The 15,590-nt window shown below is 46.9% G+C and overlaps 1 long non-coding RNA gene across 1 annotated transcript; it reads left to right on the top strand.

The window, feature by feature from the left end:
• The first annotated feature begins 12,367 nt into the window (after positions 1-12,367).
• Positions 12,368-15,555, top strand: LOC122364082. Its single transcript, XR_006253484.1, has 3 exons — positions 12,368-12,760; positions 15,074-15,224; positions 15,483-15,555. It is a non-coding gene; the product is annotated as an uncharacterized LOC122364082 (long non-coding RNA).
• Positions 15,556-15,590: the final 35 nt, after the last annotated feature.

The following is a 15,590-nucleotide window of genomic DNA, read 5'->3' as shown; positions in this document are numbered from 1 at the left end:
TGCACAAGGCCTGCACAAGCACGCAGCCGAGCCGAAAAGCGACTATTGTGGCGCGTCACATTTCAACACTCGTTTGAGCGTCGAAGTCAAAAGTATTAATTTCAAAACCAATGCCGTGCATCAGTGGGATATCTGCCATGACACATGCGTGATCAAGGCAACCTGCGTATAGCATGTCACCTACCTTGGCGCAGCGAGTTACACGATGCAAAACCTGCGTGATGCGCTTACTCCGTGGGCGCGAGTAACGCCTGCGGCCACAACCCGCTGCGGACGAGTGATTGACCCCGCCAGAGGAGGTTTCATGTATCCGCGCATGACGCGTCATGCGTCATGCGCGGATATAAATTCACACGCGGGTTGCTGATTTACCCGAGTATAGCGGGCGTTGACACCCGTGAAGCGGGTGAAAGCTACGATGATAACGGGATGCTCTGCAAAACGCGGGAAGCTAAACGGGTAGTCAGCCTACCCGGCAGCAAAAACTCGCGCAGAGCGGGTAATTTCTTCAAAATACCCGCGATACCCGGGCCAACTCGCAATCCGCGGGTTGAATTGTTTTCAGTGCACGGACCAAAACCAGCAATCCAACGAGGAGATGGCTTTGGACCTTTGGTCGGTCTGTCACTTGGCTGCTGGTTAACCGGCTGCTGAGCTTATCACTTATCAGTCAACCTGACAACTGTTGTGTTATTGTGTGCTGCAAAGTTCTGCTTAAATAAAAAGAGTTCGACTAGATTCTTGAACCTGTCACCACATTTGTTGGTCAAAGATCACCAGGCATATATAGTTGTCCATTCGTAAACTGGCTGCTTGGAGACCAGTGCAAATCACTCGCCTCTTTGTTACATAAATCATCTATATAAATATAGATGATTTATGTAACAAAGCCTTTATCAAAGCCGATGGGTTGAAAACGCCTCCAAACTGTTAAATATTTACCTATTCGCAATTGCCATCCTTAAATAGCATTTGCGCTCTATTAAAACTTTAAACGATGCTATTGAGGACGTAGCCAGCCGATTAAAAGAGCCCCGCACTGAAATACAATCGTGTATTTCCCCTACGAGTGCCCAGCTAGTACTCGAATCATCAGCAGCAAATGTCAGCCGCCCTCGAACTAACTGAAGTGTTCAGTGTTACAAATATTCAGTTAAACTTTGTATGAGCACCCAGTTGCCAGTTGGACTCATAAGTCACAAATATATTGTGCGTTCGGTCAGGCGGAACATTAGAAAAAAACTGCAAAAACTGAGGCTATCGGGTTCATTTGTTTGGGAGATTATACTTGAAATTCTATAATCCATTCTGCATCGATCTACATCTTGAACGATCTCAGTACGGCCAGCAGTAGCACTAATGAATCACAGCACAAGCACAAGCGGTTTTGTTCGGATGGCGGTTAACCCACAGCCCGTCAATCCCTCAGAGTATAAACCGCTAGTTGCTAGGGTATTTCGCCGCCTGCCAAAGGCCCGGAGGGGGATGGGCGTTAAATGCCCCCATCCGACTGCTCGAGAACAAATAACAGCAGCGAGACGAGCGAGTAGGTAAATGAAAAATCGTGGAATAGAGAGTGTGGAACATAACAGAATAGATACATATTTCTGTCGAATGTCCTGCCCAGGTGGAAATTTTCATCGCCGGAGATTAAAGAGCCATATGCTGTTGATCGTAGACTTCGCTGTGTTTGTGGCTGTGTTCTAGCTGCGAGCTGTGCACTCTAGTCTTGTTCTCCAAGTGCTGCACAAATCTACTGATGAGTTTATTGCAGCGGTTAACTCGTAGAGGGAGTTCATGTTTTGTTAGAGTAGAGTGCAGACCTTGACGCGCCATTTTGTTTAGTGCTAAAATTAAGCTTTTTATGCTTTGTTCTGTGTGAAAACCATTTCATCAAGTTACTACCAAGCTACAAGTGTTAACAATGTTGCATGATATTGTGCATTGTGCAAGTGTCGCACCTCATCACCATGGGGGCCAATTGGCACTTGTGATGTCAGCTACATGAATACAATGAATACAATGAATACTTGTTCTTCTGCCATATATACTGAAAAGACACTAAGAGTTTAAAAACATAATTGGTCTACAGGTAACGTAGGCTTGAAACCAATGCAATAGAACTCCTTGGTTGAACTCCTCACTTGAAACGGGAGACATTTGAAAATGCACTTAAACAGCTCCAACACTGTCGCTTATACCATATTTATCTAAAGCTATAGCTTCATCAGTCAACTGACATCGCTTTAGGTTCAGTTTATCTATTCGAACCATGTTTGATTGCGTGTCATTCTCGGCTGTTATTTCGGAGATCTCCGCCTAAATCGGTGCTCCCGAGTAGCGTCCTAATTAGCGCTCTGTCTCACCCTGCACCGTCTCGGCAATGATCCTGTCACCAGAGAGCTGATGGAGCCTGAAGCTGCACCGCAGCCGACCTAATGATGTATGCTCGTCCCAGCTGTCGGCGCGAGGCTCGCAGAAAGAATACCGGACATGCCACTTGCACGGGAGATTAATTTACGATGCCTGTACTCGTAACTCACAACCATCATGGCTGTTCTGGCAGGTGACGGCGAACGATCCGTAATTACAGCTTACACCGGTGGGTCGCGACTCAACCACGCTAAACGAATTTTTATTTGATTTAGCTGGGGGGATCCATGTGATCGCAAGGCACCTCGCAGTTGCGATCAAACGTAAGTTGAATCGGAACAGATATTGGAGGGATCCATCACATCGTAGGCTAAGTAGATACGCAAGTTGTATCGCAAATGGTGAAGATACGAACTAACTTTACGAATCTTCTCGGTCGATCGGAAGGCCGATCGTAGCGAAGCTTTACCTCTTTCTCAAGAGAAAAATATAAGAAATTTTCGAAATTTTCACAAAACCGAAATATATGTTAAACAAATATGGTTGATGAACACGTGTGCAAAATTTGAAGTCGATTTCTTCAAAAATGGCTGCGCTAGAGCGTTTTAAATTTACACGTTGAAAACGGTCACTTTCACGTCATTTTTGTAATTATTTTTTTCAATTTTGAAGTTTAAAAAGTGTTTTGGGCAATTTTTCGCGTTAATTGCGAAAATCTGACCAAAACATGTATCGCACCATCAATGATCCGATACGCCATCAGAGGCCGCGCCGCGGACAGGTGGGCGCGGCGATACCTAGGCCGCGTGGGGGTTACACTGGTGTTCGGGGAGGGCTATGTCAACGCGAGGCAGGCCGCGGGGGAGCCGGTTGCGGCGCCGGTCCGTATTTGTCGGCGCCTAGCAGTGCAGCGGTGAGTTTATGGCGGAGGGAGGGGAAGCGGTGTAGTGTCGGCAAGGCCGCACACAGGAGAGGGCACACGGGCCTCCCCCCCCCATTCGAGTTGGGGCCCCTAATCTTTAGACCGCCGAAGACCATGCAAAATGAACTGAAATAATGATTAAAAAGACCGGGAGGGCCCATCTCGTTCCCCAGCAGGCCCATACGAGTCCATAAATGCCCAGTAGCGCAGCCAGGGGTATTGTGGTGAAATTTTAATGGCTCAAAAGACCTCAAAGGGCCCACAGATGGGGTCACCGGGTCCTCAGATGGTCTCGAAGGGCCCTCGGTTAGAGTCAAATGGCCCTCATCTGGTGTCAAAGGGCCCTCAGATGGCCAAATGAAGGGCCACAAGATGGCCTCAAAGGGCCCTCAGATGGGTTCAAAGGGCTCTCAGCCAACGTTAAACCTACCTCAGAAGACCTTAAAGGGCGTCAAAGGGCCCTAAACCTGCGTCAGAGGGCCCTGAGCTCGCGTCAAACGACCCTCCGAAGGCCTTAAAGAGTCCTTAGCTTGTGTCAGAGGGCCCCCAGCTGGTGTCAGTGAGCCCTCCTCAGCTGGCGCCAAAAGTCCATCTGAAGGCCTCAAACGGTCGTCAGCTGGAGTACAACGGTCCTCAGATGCCGTCACGCGGCCCTCAAAAGCCTCAAGGAGCCCTTATAAGGTCTCAAAGGGCCCTCATTTGGCCTCAAAAGGCCCTCACCTAGCGTTAACCGGACTTCAGAAGGCCTTAAAGGACCCTTATCTGGTGTCAGAGGGCCCCCAGCTAGTGTCAGAGGGCCCCCCGGCCCTCAGTTGGCGCAAAATGGCCATCAGAAGGCCTCAAACGGTCCGTAACTGGAGTCCAACCGCAACGGTCCTCAGGTGCCGTCAAGCGGCCCTCAAAAAGCTTCAAAGGCCGCTTAGAAGGCAGCAAAGGGCCCTCATATGCCCCCCAAGGGTCCTCTGCTGGCGTCAAACGGACCTCAGAAGGTCTCAAAGGGCGTCAAAGGGCCCTGAGCTCGTGTCAAATATAAAAGCGCCCTTAGTTGGTGTCAGGAGGCCCCCAGTTGGTGTCAGCGTGCTCTCAGCTGGTGTCAGAGAGCCCTCAGTTGGCATCTACTGGCCATCAGAAGGCCCCAAACGGTCCTCAGATGGCGTCCTACGGTCCTCAGCTGACGTTAAGAGGCCCTCAAAAAGGCCTCAAAGACCCCTCGGCTGCTGAAGAGGCCCTTAGCCTCAAAGGAAACTCAAGAGACGTTAAACGGCCCTAAAAAGGCTTGAAAGGGCCCTCTGCTGGTGGCAAAGGGCTCGCATATGACATCAATAACAGCTTTGTCAAAAACGGACCTGAGAGACCTTGCCGGTCCCTGGTTATAAGGGACTCCTGTCTCTTGCAGTAACCTGAGTGGCCCACGTTTACTGAGGGGCCCCTGGTTATTGAAGGAGTCCCTGGTTATTGGAAGGACCCCTGGTTATCAGAGGGTTCCCTGGTCACCTGGTGGGTCCCTGATCAATTGAAACCTCCCGATCATCTGAGCGCCCCCTGATTGCCTTGGTCTTGGCGTTGGCGTACAGTTTAAAGTCGTCGGCACACTGCGGCCTCCTCTTTCTCAACAAGTCCCTCTATTTCTTCTGCAGCGAGGGCGATTTCGTCAAAATACACCTTTTTGCACTCAAAATAGGCATCTTTTCATTCAATTTCGGCGAATTGCATTCAATTTTAGCGATCTCTCATTTGCTTCGAATAGAGAGATCGCTAAAATTGAATGCAATTCGCCGAAATTGAATGAAAAGATGCCTATTTTGAGTGCAAAAAGGTGTACTCCTCTATCGCGAAGCCTCGTGCGCAGACGCAGTCTTCGGGGCGCTCGCTGCGCCAACTCTCGACGACAACTGACGGGCTCCAAATGGAACAGATGGACTCCGAAACGAACGCGGGAATGCCGACACATGATCCCTCCAAATTTACAGAGGAGGAGATGTCCCTGACAGCCCCTTTGCAATAGGGGTCACTTTTACACTATAGACGTATGGGGAATTCGACCTTATCGACATGGTACTACGAGGTCAGCTGATCTGCTTGGCATTTAAATCGTAGTAAAACTGGCATTTAAACGCTGCGAAACAACTTACGTACAACGTAGCTCCGATTTGCCCCTCTTTCTTTTTCATCCCTCCGATTTTCTTCCGATCAAGAGAAGTTTCGTACCGAGAGAAGTTTCGCAGCCACGTCCGATATAACTTACGATAGCACGGATCCCCCCAGCTTATTATACGCGTTATTTTTTATTCAGTCCAGTGTATATAATTTGCCGGTCACATAATGAGCATACGGTGCAAATACGAAGCAGTGTGCGTTTTGCAAGGTAGAAATAATGTTTTGTGCCTGTCACCTGACGTACTTTTAACGAGAGAAATGTGGAATTGCATTAATAAAGTCATAAAGTCATGAAAATAAAGTAAGAACACATAAAACCTACACTAACAACTTCAGTAAAAAAGAAAAGAAAACGCAAGAGAGTGACAACAAGACCATGAATGCTCCAAAATGAGTCATTCCTCAATCCTCGGTTTCAGGCGCGGATCCAGGGGGGGGGGCGACGGGGGCGGCCGCCCCCCCCCCCCCGCCATCCGAAAAAGGCGCCCATATCCCGCGGCAGAGAGGGCGCCCCGAGCAGAAGAGCGGCGAAACAGCAAATGTTAAGCAGAAATAGGGCGCCTCCAGCAGAAGTTGGGCTCACCAAGCAGGAGAGTGACGCCCAATTGCCTATTCCCAGCAGATGAGAGTCGCCCCAGCAGCAGATGGGCGCCCCCAGCAGAAGAGGGCGTCTCGTTACAAGAATATAAAATACCTTCTGTTCAAGAGGGCATGGGTGGAGAATGTTTGAAAAAGTTACCCCGGCCGGCGACCGATAGTCGGAAAGACGAAATGCTCACGTTGTTGTCAACGATCGTCATAAACAGTCAGTGCTATTCTGAACAGGGCTGCGGAGTGCGGAGTCGATAGATTTTAAGGTGACTCCGACTCCGACCCCGACTCCGGCTTCAAAAATCGACTCCATTTCCATCTCCGACTCCAGCTCCGACTCCGGGCATTGCTCATTAAGTCCATATAATGAAATCACATTTTAGGTTGGATATTTTTCATCTTGCCTGAAACGAAATTTTACGCGCTCCAAGGCCCTGTATTGCAAATGAGTACCTACTCTTGAAATAGCGTGCAAAATAAAAACAGGTTTTGACGCAGCAGCCTTCTTCAGCTTTTTTAAATAAAAACGCTGGTCCAAAAGAGGTCCTTATATTCAACAAAACCTGATTTTGAAAGGTCAACGAAAGAAAAATCGTCAAGCAACCAGGTGCAAGGCATGGCTTTGAGCCATGCAGTCTTAACTCCAACTCCGGAGTCGGAGTCGGTAAGATTTTAGCGACGCTGCAGCTCCGCCTCCGACTTCGGGCAATGGTTTTGAAAAAGTGCGCCGAAAGCGCGCCAAATTTTCGAAACTGAACAGTGAACAGGATTTGAGTTGGCAGTGGCGACCACAAGCGGGTCCTAGGGTTGGAGATTATGGCAAGTTAAGTAAATCATAAATACCTACCTGATTTGCAATGGTATGCCCATGGAAGTCAATATTCGAAGAGGGAGTTTTCTTTGCTCGTATGGAGACATTTTTTTAGGATTTACAAGAGTGGAAAAGTTACCCCGGCCGCGCCGGGGTAGACTGAAAGTTACCCCGGCCACGGCCGGGGTGGCCGGGGCAGGTTCTCCACCCATGCAAGAGGGGCACCCCTGGCAGCCGAAGGGCACCCTTAGCAGGAGACGTGTCGCCCTGAAGAGGAGCGACGCCCCAGCAAAAGGAGAGAGGCGCCCCCATTCCGAGAAGAGGGGCGCCCTGACAGCAGCTGGGCGCCCCAGCAAAAAAGGAGCCCCATAATAAGAAAATGGGTGCCACTGGCAGAAGAGGGGCGCCCCAGCAGAAGAGAGGCGCCACAGCCAAAGTTAGTCAGAAATAGGCAGCCTTCAGCAGAGGTTGGGCTCGCCAAGCAGGATAGGGGCGGCCCATTGACAATATCCGGCAGAAGACAGACGCCCCAGCAGCAGATGGGCGCCCCCGGTAGAAGAGGGGCGCCCCATTACAAAAAGAAAAGGAGTATACATATTCTACCAAGAGGGGCGCCCCTGACGACAGCGGAAGGGCAACCCCAGCAGAGGGGCGGTGCCCCAGTAAAAGGAGAGGTGTGCCCCGTTCCGAGCAGCAGAGGGTCGCCTCGCCCCAGAAAAAAAAACAGGAGCCCCATAAGAAGAAAAGGGGTGCCTCTGGCAGAAGAGAGACGTTCCCCGCAGTGGAAGGGCGCCCCCACAAGAGTGGCGTCTCCAGCAAAAGAGAAGTGCCCCTGCAAGAGAGGGGCACTCCACTAAAAGTTGGGCAGAAGTGGGGCGCCTCCAGCAGAAATTGGGGTCGCCAAACAGGAGAGGGCCGCCCTATTCACAGTAGAAAAGACTCCTCAGCGGCAAAGGGGCGCCCTAACAGAAAAGGTGCACTCGTAATAGAAGTGGGACGCATCAGGAAGAAGATGGGCACTTCTAGCAGAAGATGGGCGTCCCAGATAAGTGGGCCGCCTACAGCAAATTGGTCGTTCTTAGAAGGAAGAAATGAGGCGACTTAAGCAAAGTGGGTCTCTCCATAATGGATTAGGCGATCCAAGCAGAGGTTGGGCGCCCCCGGGAAGTGAGGCATACTAGCATAAGTGAGACGCTTCCAGAAAAAGGAGGGGGCATCACCGGGAGAAGGAGGACTGCACCAGTAAATGGAGGTCACCTTTTTGCTAATATCTTTTGCTAGGGTAGCGGTGCCCATCTACGACTTTTAACCCGTGCCGTGCTGGTGGTCTGAGTTTTCCGTGTCCTGCTGGGGAGGGGGGGCACACTCCCTCGTCTAACTCGGCTCCTGGGCCGCGTAGTGACACGCGATAAGCGGCATTCGAAAGATCGTCAAAAACAGGACGAAAACAAAACGGTCATTTTTTAGGTCAGGTCGAATGTCAGGTCACCAGAGGTCATCAAAGGTAAAATGTTGCCTGTTTCAACATTTTTCCGTTTCCGAAGCAGCAGCACATAACTCGGAAACCAATAGAGCTATAGCGCCGCAGAAAAGCGCATTCGATAGCCCTTTTAAAGGTGTTTCTGCAAGCTGCGCTCAGATTTGACCTCAGGTCAACGGTTTAGCCTTCAGAGGGCAAAAGATTCTAAAAATAGCCTTTTTACGAACAATGTTTTCCTGCAATAACTTTTGACTCAAGAGAGTCTCGACATTACGTTTGCCAGCATTGCGTTTCTGTCGTCGAGACACGTCGAACAAACGTTGGTTGACGAAAGGTTGACCTTATGAAGGGTAATTTTGAGAATTTGACCTCAGGTCAAGGTCATGACCTGACCGGGAAAGGTCATGCTGCATAGCAGTCGATGCGTATCGTCGAGCTGAACACAGCTGAGGTGTTTTTATCGCTCTAGCTTGAATCTATCAAAAGTTATTTTAAAAAACTGCTGCGGCCTTTCATGACATGGGATGACCTCTGGGACATAATGAGTGGTCACACTAGGTGCAATGTTCTTATTTCAGTGTGTTAATTTTATATGTATCCCAATGCTTGATATTGTCTAGAATGGCGCTCGTCCAAAAGAGATGCCTTTCAGTTTTCTCCCAAAGACTTAATTATACCTACCTACCTAATGGAGACGTCGCACAACTGCCCTGACCTTAGGTCACAGATATCGAAATTCCGAGATATACATTTCATGAATAGTGTTGCTTTCATCAATCGCTGAAAGGTTCAAAGCAATCGTTCAGTCGGTATAGCAATTAGCAATGGTAAACATTTGAACTTTTTCTTAGGCTAGGTCACCTGGCATAACCTGGTGACCTGACCTTCCATCACCCGCGTCAGACATTTTTACAACATGTGCAAAAAAGATGCATGATAAGGTATGCTGAAAATGGCGGCGCTGCGCGCAGCCGTTTTTCAGATATTTGCGAAAAACCTGAGGGGGAGCGCGATAACGCCCCCTAGCACGGCGCGGGCTTTTAGCTCCCGATTTTGACGGTTTGGCGCCCCCTTTGTATGGAGCGCCCCCGGATTGCCAGGTCGCCCCTATTTCGACTTGCCGCCCCCCCTCCCGAAAATTCCTGGATCCGCCCCTGCTCGGTTTAAAAACAGGGAATAAGATTGCTTGTCTGGTAACCTTTATCGCCTATAAAGCGCTTATATGCGATGGATGCAGGTGCTATGCAGATTTACTGAGCATGCACGCTGGTAGCAGGTGGACCGTGGACGTTTGATGGTGAGTGACTTGGCTCATAAGACCATCCAACACGGGCAACACCGCGGGAATGTGCTAATGGTCTCCTGGCACGACTTGCTGCGGGAGAATTGATTGTGCTGTAAGTACTGCGTTTATGTGGGTGTGTGTGCTATGTCAACGTGTGGAAGAGTTTGTCAATATTGGTCAGTTTGTTTGGCAGTATTTGACGGTTTGAGAGCAACAAAAGACTATTGCCGTGGCACACTGTTTGCTGTAAAAAAACGAACGTCTTTGAAACCGGCACTTTTCAGTGGTGTCAAGGTTTCGGGGCAGCCTTTGTCGAATAGTCCTTAGGTTAGGGAACGCTTTCTTTGTGTGAACACCCTTCGGGAACATCGCGACAATTAACTCGCTTGTTCATGTTCGGGAAGTTCCAATAGGCCTAATTTCTTTAGGCACCTAGGCATAGTAAACATTTGCAATCACTGATGCAAACGTTTTCCTGATCATCATGGCTGTATAGGTAGGGCGACTTTTTATTAATCCATCGAGGAGGATTGTGATGGGTAGATAAGAAGATTGATTATTAAGCCAACTCACTATAGGCTTTGCATAACATAGGCATTACAGGGTGTCCCAGAATTACTCGAACATTTATTTTCTGGCTAAAAGTACGACTGTGCTCGATTCTAATGATATAAAAGCATCGTACTTTTATTAGATATCCCTTAGCTATCGAGCTTGAAGACTGTGTGCTTTTGGTCACCGGTCACGACTCGAGTCAGTTGTTATCCAGAGTCAGGTAAGAGTAGTCCTTTTCCGTTTTTAGTTTAACCCTTGCCCGTATTGGTGCTTTTCCAGCCGCGAACGTATAAGGGGGGGGGGTCCGTTGGACGCCCCCTTTGCCGTTTCGCCCCTGATCGAGCTAGAGCTTCGCGGAAAAAAAAACGAGCGTGTTGCCCGTGACGAGAGGAAGCCGATGATACCCAATTTTAGCCCGCGCCGGGCCGGGGGTGAACACCCCCCCCCTGCGGTTTTTCGCAGGTATCTAAAAAACGGCGGCGCTCCGTGCCGCCGTTTTTAGCACACCTGTTCGGGCATCTTTTCCGCCAGTTTCTTGTCCCGGCGGAGCCCGCCAGGAATAGGGTTAAGGGGGCACTGCCGACTTTTGGTCCCATTCTTTCCATGCAGCGCCTATAGGGCTAATGTTAAAATAAAAATCAAAGGGGGCACGGTGCCCCGGTGCCCTTCCCGTTCCGCCGACTATGGCAGCGGCCAGCGGGCCAGCGGCCGCAAACGTAAATCGAGGTCTAGAATTCCCTATTCCCCAACACAGGCGGCGCGGCGGCCGCTTCCTGGTCTACGCAACATGGCGGCACTGTTGGACACCATCTGGCGGCCGATGCGCCTTCCACACATAAGGTAGGTATAGACTAGTTCAGTGCGACAGCTACACCGACTGAACCACTTTGGAAAGTTTCAGCGATTGATGTTAGCAACAGTATGTATAAAATGTCCCTCTTAAAGGGACCCTCCCACCTTAACATTAGATTTGAGTTGAGATAGCCAAAATGTGGTCCCTGGCTCACAATTACCGGTTTCGGCAGTTACAACATCGAGAAATGCCTTAAATCGGAAATATTGAATTTCAAAATTGCAGCATTTTGATTCAGAGGGGCTAATGCATAGGAATACCCCTCTGAATGTGTGACGTCATCGCAGATATCTAACGATTTTTAAATGTTTGACTAAAACGTTTTGTAGCACGCGGTGGTATATATTGCTTTGCGCGCAACAAATGCCGCACTTTCAAATAAAGTCGCTAAGAACAGCGGAGATCCCAAAAAGTAAACAAAAGTAAAAGTCTAATATCTTGAAAACCGGTGAATATTTTTCGATGAAATTTGGTAAATATTCCTTTTTGCTCTTTCTGAACCGAGCGACATCACTTTCATGCCAATTCATTAACTTTTTTGAAGGTGGGAGGCCCGGGAGGGTCCCTTTAAAGGGACCCTCCCACCTTAACATTAGATTTGAGTTGAGATAGCCAAAATGGGGTCCCTGGCTCACAATTACCGGTTTCGGCACTCACAACATCGAGAAATGCCTTAAATCGGAAATATTGAATTTCAAAATTGCAGCATTTTGATTCAGAGGGGCTAATGCTTAGGAATACCCCTCTGAATGTGTGACGTCAGCGCAAATATCTAACGATTTTTAAATGTTTGACTAAAACGTTTTGTAGCACGCGGTGGTATATGCTATTTGCGCGCAACATCTGCCGCAAACGCCGCACTTCTAAAATAAAGTCGCTAGAAACAGCGGAGATCCCAAAAAAGTAAACAAAAGTAAAAGTCTAATGTCTTGGAAACCGGTGAATATTTTTCGGTGAAATTTGGTAGATATTCGTTTTCGCTCTTTCTGAACCGAGCGACATCACTTTCATGCCAATTCATTAACTTTTTTGAAGGTGGGAGGGTCCCTTTAAGTAGTTCATATCTTACGCGATGCACATTTGACCTTGCTCATGCCGCATCATTATTTTGCTGCTATGCCTCCTTTCTGGAATGGCATCAAGTTTGGCTTGAAAGTATGACAGAAATGACGCACGTGTGACATCTAAAGATGAAAACAATTTTGTTCTTAAAATTAGTATAGGTTCTGTTGACGGCAGTGATTTCAGAAGTAACGACAAATGGTAGGCTCGCTAGCTGGTAACACTTGCAGGCTTTGCTGCTTACGAAACATCATTACGAAACGATTACCAAGCATTTAGTGGAAACATTGGGGGAAATGCTACGCTCAATTTCAATTTTCTGTGCTGAATTTCAGAGGCTGCGAAACGGCGATTCAAGATAAAATAAAAAATAAATAAATTAAAGCGTCCTATTTGATTGCCGTTTTTCCTGATCAGAGGAATGTGGCCTACACAGCAGACCAAGATCAGCATCATATCAAGATGACATGCACATGCTCCATGCTGCAAAAGCCAGAAAGTGTTCTAGTTTTCCAAACATGCTCCACTCTATGTATATGAAGTGCTTTCACAGATCTTGTGAGTGTGTCTTTTCAGCCTAGTCTGTACGTGCATTTCAATTGAAATGGAAAACTTTTCTATTGGAGCATGTTTTGAAGCTCTTGATAAGCTAACATCAGCAGATTTTGAAGGTATGTCAATGTACTCAGTCGGGCACACTGTGGTATTTCCGATCCATTTATGGAAACGTTTCCATTTTTGGAACAATGTTCCAAAAATGGATACGCCGTTTCCAAAAATAGAAACGATCTGTTCCATAAATGGAGACGCTGTGTGCATCGCTACCTTTAAAGCAAACTGGGCATTGATTGGTGCAATTTGGCATGCGCAGGATGCCACCAATCGACAGCCAGCATTCTAGTTTATGTTCCTGTTCTCCGACTTTCCGATCAGAAAACCGAAAGTTGACGAACGAGGCAATACTTATAACATGTTGACGTGATAAAAAATTCACACGTTTTTCTAATCGAAAATAATAACATTTATGAATGTTTTGAACAAAAAATAGCGTTTTTAACAGACTACTGAAAGACTGACCCATTGATTGGAACAACCACATCACCGGGAACTTCAGTTTTTCATTCAATTTCACGCTGCGTTTTCCGGTGTACCAGCGGCCTGGTGGTCGTCAATCTTTGATTAAATCGCATGAAAGTTGTTGCAAAGCCCTATTTGGAGACTTAAGTGGGCATTTTATGATATTTCAAATGTGCTGAATATGATCGTAGGCTCGGATCAACGTAAATCTCCGTGCAAATACGTAAAAAGCAGGATGGAAATAAGGTCTGCACCGTCGTCACACCAAATATCGTTGTATTCTGACGATGAATTTATTCATTCTAGCTCATGTGTAACATTGATATTAATTTTATATATTGAAATGATATCTACGCTTTATGTATTGCCCACTTTGGACCACATCTGTCCAGTAGTTTCTGGGAAATCTTAGTTTTAGTTGACTTTTGAATGTGCTCAAGTTGCGGCGCGTAAGGTATTATTATCGAACCCGACGTCCAAGGTAACTGCCGAGAGCCGAGATGCTAAACCAGTCCCAAAACATCAAATTTTTGGTTGCATGTGAATTTTAAAAACACATTTAAGCTAAGTTTGCACACATTTGAAATTCAGCGTTTCTATTTTTGGAACATCGGCGTTTCCATTTTTGGAAACTAAGTCTCCATAAATGGATACGATTCAGGAGCATTTTAAAGACGTGAATTTTAATGCATACGACAGCTTTCCATGCAAGAAGACAAGTGCTTTTGGTGTATCTGAGCTTGTTTTACGCGAAACAGTTGTTATACATCGAATCCAGCCACCCTTGGCAAGAAAATATGTGCGGAGATGTTAGCGTTTCTATTTATGGAACGAGCGTTTCCATTTTTGGAACAGAAGAGTAGTCAAAATTGGAAACGTTTCCAATAATAGAAACGTCTCCATAAATGAATCGGAGATACCACAGTGCGCCCGACTGTACTGTGAATGTGATCCTTGTAGCTTATGGTAGTGTGTGTGTCATACCTTGACATCATTGTAAACCAATTGAGCTTTGAAATTTTGCATGAACTATATTATATTGCTTCTCCTCTGCCTTTGGCGGCCAATACCATGAACAAATTTTTAGAGGAAAGATCTAGTCCATCAGGCATATACAGGCCTCTAAATTCTGTGTAGACCTAAGGTAAGGTAAGATAAGTAATCTGGTACCAATTTAACTTTATTTAAGTGTGTTGTGTTTTTTCAAACTTTGTACCCATGCTTAAATGCTGAGTGTCAACACACTTGCAAGTTTTTGTGTAGGCATCTTTGTCAAACTCTTGAAAGATATATCATATTACAGTCAGTTAACAATTAAACTTGTTTTTTCGTATCCTGTTTCAAACACTTATATTGTGATCATTATTCTTTTGTTGAAATTTGAGTCAATTTTAGTTGCAATGTTAACTTGATCATATCAAAACATTTGATGAGGTTAAACCAGTTTGGTAGATACCAATTTAAAATTTTTTGAACTCGTAAAATTTAAACCAACAAAGTAACTGATCAATAAATAATGCTTCATAACTTTTTGGATGGTTGTTTGTGCATTCACCACATATTCTGTGTAAATCTGGTGGTGACAAATACATTTTCAGCTAAATGAAAATTGAACATTGCATCTAAGTTGATGACATACTGTGAGACATTGTCAACTGTCCATCCCTGCCTCCATGCTACTCTTTAGTCTGTCTGGTCATCCTGTGCTCGCCCTCTGATGGCATGGATACCACATCCATTTGGATCCATGTTTGGGATATCTTTATGTGTGATAAGTGTTTCATTTGAATGATTGCTTATGCTTCCTAGGAAAGATTTTCCATAATCTGGATAGCCTTACAGAATCCCCTAATCTAACAATGTTCTGCCAGAAGCAAGCATGTGTAAATCTGTGTGCCTTTTTGCAGGCGAAAGCCATTGCTATGAGGAAGCACTGGAGAGGAGGCTAAATATCTTAAACTACTGGCTGGAGAAGGAAGAAAATGTCAACCTTAAGTCATCATTACATGATATTTTACTCTCAGATGACTTTCAGTGGCATGGAGACTGTAATATCAAGTGAGTGGAATATGTTTAATTGCATTCAGCATTTTCTTCTACATGCAAAACATGTGTGAACTGGGAACATTCACTGAGTTCCTGACTATATCTTGATTGAATTGTTTTGCATTTGTACTTGCATTGCATGTTGCTAGTAATATGCCTTTATGAAGATTTTCAGTAATGTTCACATTGTGCCCCCTAGTTGGAGCGCTTTGTGTACGTGTTCCTGTGTGCGAGTATTCCGTTTAACCGTCGGCCGTGCTCGGGTCGCAGTGTGCGTCTCTCGCTGGCGGTGCTGGCGCTGCTGGAGCTGCTGCGCCGCTGCCTGGAGGCGGCGCGCGCCTCCCGTCCTCCGCCCGCCGCCGCTCCGACCGCCCCGGG

This window comes from Amphibalanus amphitrite, unplaced genomic scaffold (genome assembly GCF_019059575.1).
Source record: "Amphibalanus amphitrite isolate SeventyFive unplaced genomic scaffold, NRLGWU_Aamphi_draft 000655F_arrow, whole genome shotgun sequence".
NCBI lineage: Eukaryota > Metazoa > Arthropoda > Thecostraca > Balanomorpha > Balanidae > Amphibalanus > Amphibalanus amphitrite.
Note: the sequence above shows the minus strand (reverse complement) of the source record. Positions and strands in the feature narration are given on the sequence as shown.